The following is a 7,320-nucleotide window of genomic DNA, read 5'->3' on the forward strand; positions in this document are numbered from 1 at the left end:
CTCTTTGTTTTGCAAAAGGTGTGGACTCATCACTCTTTTTTGAACAGCAATGGGGTTCTTAAGGAGCATATATCCAGTTTTCTAGTCCTTTAACTGGACTGGAAGCCCCTAGATGCCATGAAAGGGATGCTCCTTTTTTCTTGAATATCCCACTTTCTTAGTATCATCATTAGTTCTGGATCATCGAAAATCATAAAACCATGTTTCTTTTTAAGTGTTCCAGTATTTTCACTTGTTAAGATTGCTTCTGGGTCCACCAAGCCCGACTCCTCAGTTCATGACAATGGGAACTTCAGGAATTGAAGATTAATGCAATTTGAGTACAGTCAGCTTTGTGCAGAGTTCAGAGTACTAAGCAGCAGAGATTGAAATGGCTTCCAGAGGAAAGATAGAGACAAGCAAATTAAAGCAAAATTTAGAAAAACAATTGGATAGACTAATGCAGCAATTACAAGATCTGGAGGAATGCAGAGAGGAACTTGATACAGAGGAATATGAATAAAACCAGAAAAGAAACTCTGGAGCAGCTAAGTGAATTTAATGATTCATTGAAAAAAAAATTATGTCTGGAAATATGACTTTGGTGGATGAACTAAGTGGAATGCAACTGGCTATTCAGGCAGCTATCAGCCAAGCCTTTAAAACTCCAGAGGTCATCAAATTATTTGCAAAGAAGCAACCTCGTCAACTTCGGACAAGTTTAGCAGAGATGGATAGAGATCTCATGGTAGGAAAGCTGGAAAGAGACCTATACACACGACAGAAAGTGGAAATACTAACAGCTCTCAGGAAACTTGGAGAGAAGCTGACTGCAGATGATGAGGGCTTCTTGTCAGCAAATGCAGGTGCTATCCTCAGCCAATTTGAGAAAGTCTCTACAGACCTCGGCTCTGGAGACAAAGTCCTTGCTTTGGCAAGTTTTGAGGTTGAAAAAAAATGGCATGGTATGGAATCTTTGGACATTGATCACATTTTGTTTTAAATCACATTTTTCTTCTGGAATTTTGAGTCATTGCAAAGAAATCAAGAGATTCTCATAATGCATTAATAACCTAACAGAAGGTGACATAAAAGCATAATAGCGGCTTCGGTTTATCCCTTCATCATTGTGCTTTGTGAAGGGCTACCTGCTTGAGTGATCCTGGCCTTGTTGGATAGGAGGGATTCACAGGACCTTATTCATTATGATTTGTCTGTTTCATCTGTTTGAGAGAAAATAAAATGTAATTGCTGCCTGTTGTTTTTTTTTTAAGGTTTTGTGTTTATAAGTACTGATAGAGAATGAAAAGATGTGAACTAATGATACTTTCTGCTCATTATTTGTCTCTACTCATAATGAGTAGTATAGCAACATCTATACCTCATATGTGTTTGTAGAATTTTAGAGTTCTAAATGACCTTAGAAAGCATTTTCATTTTACAGGCAAGGAATCTAAGGCTCAGAAAGAACAAGTGACTTGCTTAGAGTCACGTTAGAGACAGAGTAGAAGACAAGGTGTCTTGACTCCCATTTTAGTGACTGTCTTAGTTTGTTGGGGCTGCTATGACAAATACCAGAGAACTGGTTGGCTTAAACAACAGGAATTTATTGTCTCACAGTTTTGGAGACCAGAACTCCAAAGTCAAGTTATTGACCTTCTCCGAAGTGTGCATGCTTTTGGGCAACCAGTCCTGCCTCTATCACATGGCAGTCTGTCTACCTCAGTCTCCTCCTATGGCTTCTACTCATTCTGCTCAGTTGTCTGTGTCTCTGTCTACATTTCTTCTCCTTATAAGGACTCCAGTCATATGGATTAAGGCCCACCCTGATTCAATTTGACATCAGCTAATAGGATCTTCAAAGATCCAGTTCACAAATGAGTCTATACCTTAGGACAGGGGTTAGGACTTGAATGAGTTCATACCTTCAGGACTTACACATGTCTTTGTGGGGGACATAATTCAATCTTCCACAGTGCCCATTGACTTTTATTTCTTTATTCTGGACTGTTTACAAAAAAATTAACATGTATTTGTTCAAGTCAGTGTTTATGAAAAGTCTATGTCCCAACAAAAAGTTGACTCACACTAGGGCCATTCCCTACCCTGTATGCTGTCTGTATGAATGGGGCCTGTTTTATCTCTGAATTTTGAGATTGAACAATGGGGGTCCTGTGGAGAGTCTCCTGAAGTAATTTAACCTCCTGCGTTGTCTGGCCAGGGAAACAATAGGAAATGGCAGCTAGACACCCTCTCTCTGTGTGACCTCTTGCTACTATTTACTCTTCAGTTTTTGGAGAAACACAAAATAAATTGTGAGGCAAAAAAAGCAAGTTTCTCTTCCTAATGTTTACATCTATGTCCATACTTAGATGTATAGACACAAACATATGCATGTTGCCTACTTCTTTTGCTCTTACCAACTTGATATTGTTTCATATGTATCTAAATATTCTTTTTCTTTGCACTTTATGCAAATTAAAAATATTTTTAAAGCTTAAAAAAAAAAAAGATTGGGCGGCGGACTTTGGCCCAGTGGTTAGGGCATCCGTCTACCACATGGGAGGTCCGCGGTTCAAACCCCGGGCCTCCTTGAGCCGCGTGGAGCTGGCCCACATGCAGTGCTGATGCGCACAAGGAATGCCCTGCCACGCAGGGGTGTCCCCGCATAGGGGAGCCCCACGCACAAGGAGTGAGCCCCATAAGGAGAGCCGCCCAGCGGGAAAGAAAGTACAGCCTGCCCAGGAATGGTGCCGCACACATGGAGTGCTGACACAACAAGATGACGCAACAAAAAGAAACACAGATTCCCGTGCTACTGACAACAACAGAAGCGGACAAAGACGATGCCCCAAATGGACACAGAGAACAGACTAGTGGGGCGGGGGGCGGGGGGAAGAGGAGAGAAATAAATAAATAAATCTTTTTTTTTTTTAATTTTTTAAAAAAAGATTGGTTCTCATCTTAATTCATTGCAATGGCATGCTTTAAATTCACACAGTAAAATCATCTGGCATTTCAGTATGTATTATATATTGCAAAGCCCTTATGCAACTGGTGTCTGTTTCTCCTTTTGTCTCATCCCCTTTTTACAACCAACCAAAAAGTGTTATGAAATCCAGTGTGTTCTGTCATTGCCCTGGTTGCCAGAAAATCAGAGACAGAACAGCTTGTGCAAAAATCTTCAAACTGTCATCAACCAGAGTTTCCAAGTTTTTCCCTCTATTCTCTACTTCATGTCTTGGCTTTTGTCTTTTCCCTTGGATTACAGGCTTTAGTTCTTATATAGCTGTGCATTTATGGTAAATTGCCTAAAAACTGTTTTAAATTGGTAGGGATAAATACATAAAAATGTATTACATATATATGTTATTTATACCTATTTATATATCCTATCCTAAAAGTCTAGCTATCTGTCTGCCAGATGTTTTCTCCCCGCAACCCCCATACTTCAGCTCCTCTGTCCTCTCAGGAAGTATTTTTATCATGTATCAACCAGTACATATAGTGCCTCTCCAATTACTGAATCCCAAAAGAATCCTCTCCTGTGAAAGCATGATTCAAAAATGCATGTGATACTGAAGAATTTGTAGAGGAATCTTAGGAAATGCATTTCTGCTATTTTCCCCAAATCCCCTCTTGGTTATACTGCCTCGAGTTTATTTTGATACTATAAACCGCAGCTCAGAAAACTTTTTCTGTGAAGAGCTAGATAGTAACTATTTTAAGCTTTGTGTGTCCCAAGGGCTCTGTTGCAACTATTCATATTGGCCATTGCAGGGCAAATGTAGCCATAAACAATACATGAATGATGTACGTGGTCATGTCCCAATAAGACTTTATTGACAAAAATAAGTGGCTGGTCAGATTTGGGCCTTTGGGCCATATTTTGCTGCTCCCTGCTCTAAACCAGCTCTAAACTCCCACTGTACACCCCCCTCACTGGCTACTCTCAGTGAAGGTTCCCTCTGGCCCAACTCCAAAACCCAGTCTCTTCACTTTAGCCCCAGCAAGACAAAGGCTCTCTAGCTAATGGTCCAGGACTCTCAGTCCGTGGAGGAAGGGTCATTTGCATGTTTTATTGCTGGAGCATATCCTGAAGGAATCTCCTCTTTGCTCACATATACCAATAGTTTAAAAAATAGATTTCTTTCTACCACATACAGTGACTGGCACAAGAAAAATTTAGATAAATAAAATTGCCTCCGTTTATTACAAATATATCTCCATCTATATAACTGGTAGTATTTTCAGAGCCTACAGCCATATTTGAGGTTAGAAAAATAACTCAACCACTGGGCAGGAGAACTAGTCTTCAGACCACCCTTACCCAGCTATGTGACCTTAGACAATAAGTTCTCTATGCCTCAGTTTTCTCATCTGCACAACGGGAATAGTCGTTAATTTGCTCAATGGCCAGAATCTCGACCAAATTATATCTTGCAGTTTCTTTCCAGAAGTTAGACAAGTTTTCTCCCTAAACCTCTGATTCTCAAATTTTTGCATGCATCAGAATTTCCTGCAGTGCTTGTTAAAATACAGATTTTGGGGCCCCGGCCTGCATTTCTGATTCAGTAAGTCTGGGGTAGGACCTGAGAATTTGCATTTCCAGCAACTTCCCAAGTGATGCTGATGCGGATGGTTCACAGACCGCACTTTGAGAACTGCTAGCCTACGTAATAGCGATCTCACAGTCTCTTATGTGGGGAAGCAATGGGGAGTTCTATAGCTGCTTCCTCTTCAATTTTTCAGAATGGGGTCCCCTCTTGAAGGGAGTAGAAATTAGTCCTGTCTCCCCGCTGATCTCAGGTACTACAGCCACACCTCAGCAACTAATTACTGGCTGAAAGGAGCCTGGTGGTCAAGCTCATAGGGCCACGCTGGAGCATAAAGGCCAATGGGCAGCCAGGTGAACCATCTGGAGAGAATGAGCAAATGGAGAGAGTGAGAAAAGAGAGGCAAATATGCCATCATGCAATTCCTTTGTATGAATTAGGTGAATGAGTGGGTGGGACTCATCCCTTCTCCTAGCCCCACCCCTGCTGCAGGCACAGCAGCATCTCTTACATCTTTACACTCCTCATACAGTTTCATTTCCAGAAGGCATTGAAAACCACTCAACAAGAAATTCTACGTAAAGGCTCTTTCCATGTGAAAATGGAGTGGCTAAATAGAAGGATGCCAGTTGGTGCAGGGGATGGTAGCCTTAGACCTATGGGAACAAAATTTAATGACCCACTGAAGGTTCTTGAGTAAAAGAGTACCACCATCAAAGGTGTGAAATGTGGCCCACAAGCTGCTGGAGAAACAAACTGATCTGAAAATCTCAAATGCTCAGAAGATTCTAAGTAAAAAACAAGGGGAGATTTTTCCCCCTTGTCAGCCTTCCCTCCCAGGACACTGACTGTATGCAAAACGTGTAACTGTAAGACAAACCTTTTTTTCCACTGCCCTTCTCAGCCCCATGGGCCTTCAGGAAGACCAGTAGTTCAAGCAAAGTCTTTTTATTTTGTAACACCCACAGCTTCCATTCAATAATCAGAAGTTTTCCACTTTCATCAAAGAGGCTGAACACAGAGGGCCGAGGGAGGAGCCGGTTCTCAGCAGCTCCGGGCAGATTAGAGAGCCCCCTGCCACCCACTCACTGCCTGTGCCCACCACAGGCCTCAGCCTTCTCCCCAAATTAGCCATTGCACACACCCCCACAAGCACTGGCTTCTTTCATTCCCACCTCGATTACAAGACAAATGAATGTGTACACCCACTTCTTCCAAAACCCAGCCCAACTTGAGTTCAAGAGGACATCAATCTCCTCATCCATAAAATACGTACACTGTCAACTACTCGACTTAGCCCAGGGTCTATGATCTTATTTGACACTGGGGAGAGACATGACATCCAGACCAACTCCCAGAGACTGACTTAACTCTGGTGATGCTCAAAAATTTGGGGTCTGTGCAAGGATGGCAGTGATAAAAATCCAAGCTTGGGAAAGTGGATGTGACTCAAGGAGTTGAGCGCCTGCTTCCCACATGGGAGGTCCCAGGTTCGGTCTCCAGTGCCTCCTAGGAAAAAAAAAAACAAGCAAACAAACGAAAAAGCCAACTCAGGGGAGCTGATGTGGTCCAGTGGCTGAATATCAACTTTCCACGTACGAGGTTTCAAAGCAAAGACAAACTCCAAGCTTGGCCAGGACATTTCCTTAGGGAGCTCTGAGATAATCACTGGTTCTCAAAAATATATGACAGCCAAAAACTGAGCAGAATAGGGAGGAGTTCTACAAATAATTGGCTACACCCAAGTTTTAAATAGCCACATCTGGAGACAGTAGCTATATAGTGATTCACATTTTAAGTGTTGTTTTGAAATTGAGAGTCAGCCAGGTAGACCACCTGCCTCAGACATTAGTAACCAGAGATGTGTGACCCAGCTCTGTCCCCCAGAGACCCCATGTCTTACATCTATCTGAATTCCAGGCTTGGCCCATGGGGCCACTTGGATGTTTAACAGGAATGGTCTTACACCATCCCACCAAGTCTATTCCCATTTATAAAGCATCTTATCTCATCGTGCTATCTGACCGTCATAATGACTGTCAATGCAGGCATCCTTGACTCATTTTACAGATGGGAAAGAGGGAGGGACATAAGGACTAGTTCGAAGACCCAAGGCTAATCAGAGACTGTGCTGAGACCCAACCTCAGCTTTCCAGCCTTCAAATGCAGTAAAGGTTAAATGAGATTACACAGGCTCTGGAGTCAAGCAAGTATGGATTCCATCCATGTTCTTTCATTGCCCAACATTTGTGACAGTTTTTCACCTCTCTGATCCTCAGTTTTCCTGTCTATATGACAGAAATGTGTGACCTGCCTCAGAGGGTGGAGGTGACTGTAGGGAGGGCAATGTAGGCAAAGTTCCTATCGCTGTGCCTGGAACAAAGAGGTTCAGTTATAATAGTCACACACACATTCATATACAAAACATGCACATGTAACCCACACCACAAACACACGTCATCCACGCACACAAACATACAGCAAACGTAACATACACCACAAACACATACACAATGCATACATACAAAACACACCACATACTCATACACCACACACACATCACACCACCTCCCCTCCCCTGCACCACAATTCCTTCCCCTTTTATAAGTTTTATGACGGGCCCTGGTTGATCTGCAAATTTAACAGATCCCAAAGCACTCTGCAGGAGCGTTTGTTCAGAAGGTCCGTGTTGCCACATTCCTGTTCTGCAGCGGTGTTGCTGAACCTGTCCCCAAATCTCATGCCGCCACGAGCTTGCGCCCCATTTAGATAAATCTCCACAGAG

The 7,320-nt window shown here is 42.6% G+C and overlaps 1 pseudogene; it reads left to right on the forward strand.

Moving 5' to 3' along the window:
* The first annotated feature begins 367 nt into the window (after window positions 1-367).
* On the forward strand, window positions 368-982 carry LOC131279371 (protein LZIC pseudogene; annotated as a pseudogene).
* The last annotated feature ends 6,338 nt before the right edge of the window (window positions 983-7,320 follow it).

The sequence above is a fragment of the Dasypus novemcinctus genome, chromosome 8, assembly GCF_030445035.2.
Source record: "Dasypus novemcinctus isolate mDasNov1 chromosome 8, mDasNov1.1.hap2, whole genome shotgun sequence".
Taxonomy (NCBI): domain Eukaryota; kingdom Metazoa; phylum Chordata; class Mammalia; order Cingulata; family Dasypodidae; genus Dasypus; species Dasypus novemcinctus.